The sequence below is a fragment of the Callospermophilus lateralis genome, chromosome X, assembly GCF_048772815.1.
Source record: "Callospermophilus lateralis isolate mCalLat2 chromosome X, mCalLat2.hap1, whole genome shotgun sequence".
Lineage (NCBI taxonomy): Eukaryota > Metazoa > Chordata > Mammalia > Rodentia > Sciuridae > Callospermophilus > Callospermophilus lateralis.
In genome coordinates, this window is record NC_135325.1 from 107042038 (window position 1) to 107050933 (window position 8896).

An 8896-nucleotide genomic window follows, 5' to 3' on the forward strand; every position below is an offset into this window, starting at 1 on the left:
GGTCCTTGATCCACTTTGAGTTGAGTTTTGTGCATGGTGAGAGATAGGGGTTTAATTTCATTTTGTTACATATGGATTTCCAGTTTTCCCAGCACCATTTGTTAAAGAGGCTATCTTTTCTCCAATGTATGTTTTTGGCATCTTTGTCTAATATAAGATAACTATAATTATGTGGGTTAGTTTCTGTGTCCTCTATTCTGCACCATTGGTCTACCAGTCTGTTTTGGTGCCAATACCATGCTGTTTTTGTTACTATTGCTCTGTAGTATAGTTTAAGGTCTGGTATTGTGATGCCACCTCTTCCACTCTGCTTGCTAAGGATTGCTTTAGTTATTCTGGATCTCTTATTTTTCTAGATGGATTTCATGACTGCTTTTTCTATTTCTATGAGGAATGTCATTGGGATTCTGATTGGAATTGCATTAAATCTGTATAATGCTTTTGGTAGTATGGTCTTTTTGACAATATTAATTCTGCCTATCCAAGGACAAGGAAGATCTTTCCATCTTCTAAAGTCTTCTTTAATTTCTTTCTTTAGCGTTCTGTAGTTTTCATTGTAGAGATCTTTCACCCCTTGTTAAGTTGATTTTTTTTTTTGAGGCTATTGTAAATGGGGTAGTTTTCCTCATTTCCCTTTCAGAGGATTTGTCACTGTTATACAGAAATACCTTTGATTTATGGGCATTGATTTTGTATCCTTCTATTTTGCTGAGTTCATTTACTAGTTCTAGAAGTTTTCTGGAGGAATTTTTGGGACTTCTAGGTATAGAATCATATCATTGGCAAATAGTGCTAATTTGAGTTCTTCTTTTCCTATACATATCCCTTTAATTTCTTTCGTCTAATTGCTCTGGCCACTGTTTCAATAATTATGTTGAATAGAAATGGTGAAAGAGGGCATCCCTGTCTTGTTCCATTTTTTAGAGAGAATGCATTCAATTTTTCTCCATTTAGAATGATGTTAGGGCACTGCGCGGACCACGCAAGGGACATCATTGGGCTCCAGGCCACAGCTGACTCCAACTGGGGGACCATGGGCACCTCCACCTCCAGGGGCCGGGCCACCTGGGACCCCAGGCCAAAGCTGGACCTCAGGAGGTGCTGGACCTGAGCCAACTGCCACCCAAGCTGCTCCTGGTGGTGCTGAGCCATGTGCCCCCATGCTGGCTCCTCACCCGCTGCCACCAGGTGTGCTGGGAGTAGTGCACCCTGGTGCATGGCCAGGCCCTGTGGCTACTGATCTTGGCCCAGGACCACGGCACCACTTGGCTGCGCCCTGCTGTTGTTTGTCTGCAACTGCCTGCCTCCCTGACCTGCTTGCGATGCCAGGCTTTGTCCTCTGGGCCTCTTCTGCGAGCACAGACCATTGGGACACAACCTCATCTGCAAACCACGCGGCCAAGAAAGCCTCCGGAAATGGTTGGTGCAGCACAGTGGAGATGGCCTCGTGGTGGAAAAAAACAAGAAAACCGTGCGGGGGGGGGGGGGGGGCGGGGGGGGAGGCTACACAAACCTGTTTCGTACTTCCTTCAGTTGGTGCTGCAAGAAGCAGGTCTTGGACCTGGAGGAGGGTCTGTGGCCAGAACTGCTGGACAGTGGCAGGATTAAGATTTGTGTCTCTGAAGGCTGGGGATATAGCTCAGTTGGTTGAGTGCTTGTTTCACATGCACAAGGCCCTGGGTTCAATCCCCAGCACTACAAAAAAAAAAAAAAAAGATTTGTGTCTCTGACTGGTGGGGAGCCCGACACGACAGTGGCTATATGTATCAACTTTTTGTCCAACTTCTAGACGCTGACCAGATCGTCCTAGATAAATTCTCTGTTGTGCCTTATCCCACTGAGCAGTGGAACAACAATATCTGTCTTCAGGTCACCCATGTGTTCTCCAACATCAAGACAGGAGTCCGTTTTGTGTCTTTCAAACACTGGGGGCAGGACACACAGTTCTGGGCTGGCCACTATGGAGCCCTTGTGACCAACTCCAGTGTGATCATACGTGTCTGTCAGTCCTAGTCAAGGGCTGCCTTTCTTGTGAGAGAGCCTGACCATGCCTTCTAGGCGCCCAGACGTTTGGCTGGGACCCCTCATTAACCAAATGCTTCTACCTCTCTGGCACAGTGAGAACCACAGGGTCCAGTCAGGGGTCCTTCTGGGCCCTGCATTCAGGTTCTGGAAACCACTGGAAGCATGGTCTTCCATCAGGTCTACCTACGGTTGCTGCTTTGGTGGGCACAGCACTGCTTAATGGAGACCCACAGGCGACGCCTGAGGAGGCCTTCTCACCCCCTCTTCTCTCTACCAGCAGTTCAGCACAGCACCCTCTGCCCTGTCCCCTCTGTTGGTGTCTTGTCCCCTCTCCTTTCTGCTTCAGGGGCTTAGCTGGTCCTTTCAGGGAAGCCCTGTACTTGACTCTGAACTCTGACTTTCATCCTGACTAGCCAAATTCCAGCTGCCTTGGGTGGTAAACTTGACCTCCGTGCCTTCTAAGCTACAGGGCTGGACCCAGGCCTTGAAGCTAAAGGGTCCAGCCCTGTAGCTCAGAAGGGCCTTGAAGCTAAAGGGTCAGCCCTGTAGCTCACCTAGGTTCAAACAGGATTTGGAGATAAATCTGCCCACACTGACTTCCCTGGGAAATGAGGAGGTACCTCAAGTCCAGCCCTGATCCTCAAGGACCTCTGTAATTGTGTGATATTTAAAATGATATTTTTTTCATTTTGACATTTTGTTTTCCGAACAGCAAGAGAATAATCTATCAGCTATAATATATAATGCATCTCAAATGTATCTGGCAATCATATATAATAAATTTATTATTTTGCCAAAAAAAATAGAATGATAGAATGATGTTGGCCTGGGGCTTAGCATAGATAGCTTTTACAATGTTGAGTGATGTTTCTATTATCCCTAGTTTTTCTAGTGTTTTGAACATTTGTCAAATGCTTTTTCTGCATCTATTGAGATGATCATATGGTTCTTATCTTTAAGTCTATTGATGTGATGAGTCACATTTATTGATTTCTGTATGTTGAACCAACCTTGCATCCCTGGGATGAGCCCCCACTTGATAGTGGTGTGCTATCTTTTTTATATGTTTTTGTATTCATTTGCCAGAATTTTATTGAGGATTTTTGCATCTATGTTCATTAGAGATATTGGTCTGAAGCTTCCTTTCTTTGATGTGTCTTTGCCTAGTTTTGGATGAAAGACCTAAGCAATCTCATTCTACTTGGGACCTCATTTTGCTCTGAAACTTAACCTCTGACCTACTATAGTCCCAAAGTCAGGAAAATACCATGGAAAAGCTCTGTGGAAACAGTTCTCAGAAAAGCCGCCGCAGATGGTGATCACCTAAGATAGGTCAAGATATCCACATATCTGAAATTCCAGAGGGCCCCACCTAGGTGTGGTGACCAATATCTAAACTAGAAGCCCTGCAGTTTGGCACGTACCCCCCTTGCAACATCCTCACGATTTAAACCAATCAATTTTATGTGCGTCAACCCCTTGAACTAACCAATAATTCTTTCCAGATTCTTTCCCACCACTTGATACACTAATCATGTTTTAGAGTTGTTATTTGATTTTCCCGCAGTGTGTGATGATTTGCTAAGAGATGCTATGATGTATGTGGGGGTCCCTGCCTTCTCCAAAGAATGTATAAAACTACTGCAAATTCTGGGCTTGGGGCCTCTTAGCGTCACCTGTTGCTGTGTGTGCGCGGAGGACCAAGCTAGCTCGCAATAAACACCTCTTTGCTGCTTACATCGATCTTGGTCTCTGGTGGTCTTTTGGGGGTCCCGAATTCTAGCATAACATGGAATCAGGGTTATATTGGCCTCATAGAATGAGTTTGGAAGTGCTCCCTCTTTTTTTATTTTCTGAAATAAATTGAAGAGTATTGGTATTAGTTCTTCTTTAAATTGTGTATATCATCCTGATTCAACTTGGGCAAATCAAATAACCCTAGAAATTTGTCTATGGCTTCAATATTTTCTATTATATTAGAGTATAAGTTTTCAAAATAATTTTTAATCATCTTCTGTATTTCTGTCTGTTGTGATTTTTCCTTTTTCATCACATATGTTAGTAATTAGAGTTTTCTCTCTCCTTCTCTTCATTAGCATGATTAAGCGTTTGTTAATTTTATTTATTTTTTCAAAGAACCAACTTTTTGTTTTGTCAATTTTTCCAATTGTTTCCTTTGTTTTGATTTCATTGATTTCAGCTCTGATTTTATTATTTCGTGTCTTCTACTGCTCTTGGTGTTGATTTGTTCTTCTTTTTCTAGGGCTTTGAGATGTAATGTTAAGTCATTTATTTGTTGACTTTTTCTTTTTTTTAAGGAATGAACTCCATGCAATGAACTTTTCTCTTAGCACTGCCTTCATAGTGTCCCAGGGATTTTGATACATTGTATTGAAAGACCCCAGCCCAGCAACCTTAGGCTTAGTTACAAAATTATTAGGGCACGTCACAAACCTGCAGACAATGTGTTTTTCAGATAATCAGTTAAGTGTGACCGATTGAAAAGGGAGAAACAGGATGGTTGGGAAACAGCAGAAAAACAGATTCCAGGGCATGCCTGAATAAACAGGGGCTAATAAGCAGGAACAGAAAAATCAGAGTGCTCATATGTAACTGTCATGTGGTGTAATTCCAGGAACATAAAATGAAAAATAACTTTACCCTTTAGGTAACCTGTATGCTGGGTTCAAAATAGCCAATAAGAAACCTGTTGCTTACCGCGCGCGCAAAACCTGCCCCTTGACCCTATAAAAAACCTGTACCCCAAAGCCCGGTGTGCCAGCTCACCAAAGCTCCGGCTGAGGTTTCGCTGAGCACCCGCAGGCGTCTGTGTCTGAATAAACCTCATGCGTTTGCAGCCAGTGCCTCGTGCGTCTTTCTTGGACAGGGAATCGGTGGGTCTTTCAGTATCAGTGTTCTCATTCACCTCTAAGAATTTTTTAATCTCCTCCTTAATGTCTTTTGCAACCTATTGTTCATTCAGTAGTGTATTATTTAGTTGAAGTAGCTTTGATTTTTTATTTTATCATTGATTTCTAATTTCTTTCCATTATGATCCGATAGAATGCAAGGTAGTATCTCTACTTTTTTATATTTGCTAAGAGTTGCTTTGTAGTATAATATATGTTCTGTTTTAGAGAAGAATCCATGTGCTGCTAAGAAGAAAGTGTATTAGTTCATTGAAGGATGAAATATTCTATTATATATATCAGTTAAGTCTAAGTTATTGATTGTATTATTTAGTTTTAATCATAATCTTGAAAGACACAATCTCAAATGTCATAATCCTAAATGTTGAAACCCTGAAAGATTAAAATTCCTAAAGTCTAATATTCCCAATGTCTAAATTCCTTAAAGATCAAAAAACCAAAAATTATAATCCCAAAATATTAAAATCCCAAATACTGAAATCTTAAAAACCCAAATCCTGAAAACTACATGTCACGTTTTTTTAATGCAAAAGCTTCTATAAGAAGGATATAAAGCCAAATTCTAGGAAGGGCTTAGTGCATTTTCAACTATATGCAGAATAGTTGCCAAATTATTCAATCAGACTACTTCTTCTCCTGCCCAAGCTCTTTCAATATAATAACAACAATGCCCTTCCTCAGACAATAAAAAGAACTTGACAAACTCAAGTTTGTCATACTGGTCTGGGAAAATCAGGATGGAGTCCTCATGCCCCCCACCCCCCACACCCCCCACATCCCGCCAAGTATTGAAGATTAAACACCAGAGAAACACCAAGGCAAGCATAGAAAGCAAGTTTTATTTAAGAGACAACAGCTGGGACCCAGAGCTGGTGCCTGCAGGAGTGGGGGTTTTTTGTGCCTTTATAGATGTCAGGTTTCCTTTCCTCCCTCAACCCTCCTCCTCCTATCTTGCCTACCAAAAGGCAGGAAAGAGGCACCCCAGGGGGTAATTGCTTGTGTTGGAAAATGGGATCTTTCCCGTCCCCTGGAGGTATCAGCACCTCCCATTTCCTTTTCTTGGATAATCAGCCACCTGTCCTTTGCCTAGGTCTCTCACAGGCAATCATCCAAACACACAAAATACTTGGTTAGAGGTTATATAGTTTCCTTCTGTGTTATAAAACCCAGGCATGCAGTCAGATAGGAAGAATAACTTCTAGTGTTCTATGGAATAGTAGGATAACTATGGTTGACAACAGTTAATTATATATTTCAAAATAGCTTGTAGAGAAGATTTTAAATGTTCCCAGTACAAAGAAATGACCAATGAGGCAGTGGATATGTCAATTACCCTGATCTGATCATTACACATTGTATACATGTATTGAAATGTCATACATGTATATAATATATTATTATACATGTATACATATTAATTTAATATAAATATAATTATTAAATTAATTGAAATAAAAATATATTTTAAATAAAATACATCTAAAAAAACATTAAATGGTGAACTCTTCTTGGTTAGGGATTTGACTGCTAAAAAAGATCCGTATTTACCACTAAATCTATCATTTTTAAAAAACTTCATGCACTTCACTTTAGCTAATGGACAGCATTTCTGAAATTGTCTCCACTGTTTTTTTATAATCTATATATAACATATAGTTTATATATATATGTATGTATTTCATGTCCCTGGTGGATCAGAAAATTCTGAACTTTTCTGTTCATTTATCTGTTCAAGACATCTCAAATGTCATAATCCCAAATGTTGAAACCCTGTTGAAACACTTTATACTTAAGATTTGGAGACTTTGTGGGAAAAAAAATAGGATTTCAAGTGAATTTCCAAACCATAATGACAAATTTGGAATTAGGTGCAACCAAGGCTTCTAAAAGTGAATTTCAAAATGTTACCAATAAAGTTTGTTGTTGCCCATTAAGCCCAATACCTTTGGTGGAAATGTCTCACTAGTGTACTGGCCATGCAATATAGTAACAATGAAAACTTCAGTTTAAAAACTTGCCATTTTGGGTTGGGGATGTGGCTCAAGCGGTAGCGCGCTCGCCTGGCGTTCATGCGGCCCGGGTTTGATCCTCAGCACCACATACAAACAAAGATGTTGTGTCCGCCGAAAACTAAAAAATAAACATTAAAAAATTCTCTCTCTCTCTCTCTCTCTCTCTCTCTCTCTCTCTCTCTCTCTCTTTAAAAAAAAAAAACTTGCCATTTGTCTGCATTGGCATTCCTTCCAGCTAATGAAAATCCAAGAACTTTCAATAAATTAAAGCCACATTTACTTGAAGAAGCCAGCAAAGTTACTGACAGGTTAAAAAATAATTATGTGCACAGAACGACAAGAAGACACACAACAGTGGTGCTGTTCATTCACCAGTATTTCTGTCAAATCTGTGGTCTGTATATGAGTGTATGCAAAATAGATTTTCACATACCCAAATAAGATAAAGGCATAGCATAGAAAATGGGAAAAGTTAATGGGAAATGTTCCTGTTGGTGACTATCAAATCATAGAAGAATTTCAAAAAAGAGCAGCACCACATAGAAAATAAATGGGAACACATTCTCCAAGGAGATTCATGCCCTGAAAGCAAAACAGCAGCTATTCATTACTATGCAAGACTTCAAAATATAGTTAAGGATCATGTAGGATGCTGTATGCTTCCTTCTACACACCTTCTCATGATCTTCCTGAATATACCTTTACTCACAGTATTACCCCTTGTTTCCTCTGTCCACCTAGTTAAAAGGATGACTTACTAATCACTCAAGATGAAGTTTGTGGATCATATTCTCTGTGAGGCTGTACCTGACACTACTTTTGCTTCTAGACAGACAAAATAAGATAAAAATACAGCTAACAATTACATAGTCACTACTCTGTGTCAGTTTCTATCCCAGACACTTTGCATGCAATGTATTCATTCAGATCTCACAATGTATTCATTTAGATCTAGTACCATAAACTAGGTACCATTATTTATTACCACTTCACAGATAAGAAAAATGAGATACAGAGAACTTAGCTCACACAGGTAGTCCAGATTTCAATGAACATCTATACTTTTCACATTCATGCTCTCCTGCCTGGCCTTCACACTAGCTTTCTTGGCTGTTTAGCCAGTTTTTTGTCACTGTGGTCAAAATACCAGACATAAAGAATTTACAAGAAAGGTCCATTTTGGCTCACAGTTACAGAAGTTTCAGTCCATGGACAGACAGCTGGCTCTACTGCTTTAGGGTGAAGCGACTCAAAACATCATGACAGGGCTGGAGCTATAGCTCAGTTGGTAGAGTGTTTGCCTTGCATGCACAAGGCCCTGGGTTCAATCCCTAGCACCACACACACCAAAAAAAAAAAAAAAATCATGGCAGAAAAGAATAACAAAGAAAGTTGCACTTCATGGCAGTCAGAAAACACACAGAGGGAGATCAATCTCTCCAGGACACACCCCCCAGTGATCTAGCCCAACCATGGCCCATGTTCCTATAGCTTCCATCACCTCCTGTAGTCCACTCAGTTATCAGGAGAATAAAGCAATGATGAGGTCAGAGTCCTCGTGATCTAATCACTTCCCCCAAATCCTTACCTCTGAACATTGCTGCACTGGGGACCAAGCCCTCAGTGCATGAGTTTTAGGGAGACACCTCATATCCAAACCAAAACACTGGCCAGCATTCAGTCTTCTCTATGCCCTTCCTTGAACTGGCAAGGTTGAGTCCCTTCCTTGTTCATTTGTGCACCCCCAAAAGAGTCAGTTATTGAAATCATCATTGTGTACCTAACAAGGAGTGCAGGAACTGGTATACAATAAGTATTTGATAAATATTTTCTGAATTAATGAATTAATTTAGTACCGTTCTTGAGAATGACGATCTTAGACCTACACTTTCCCATGAATTGTTGCATTTGGATTTTCCTAATTTTAGT

The 8896-nt window shown here is 40.5% G+C and overlaps 1 pseudogene; it reads left to right on the plus strand.

Annotated features, from left to right (window-relative positions):
- The first annotated feature begins 1033 nt into the window (after positions 1 to 1033).
- Positions 1034 to 2013, plus strand: LOC143639490 (F-box only protein 27-like; annotated as a pseudogene).
- The last annotated feature ends 6883 nt before the right edge of the window (positions 2014 to 8896 follow it).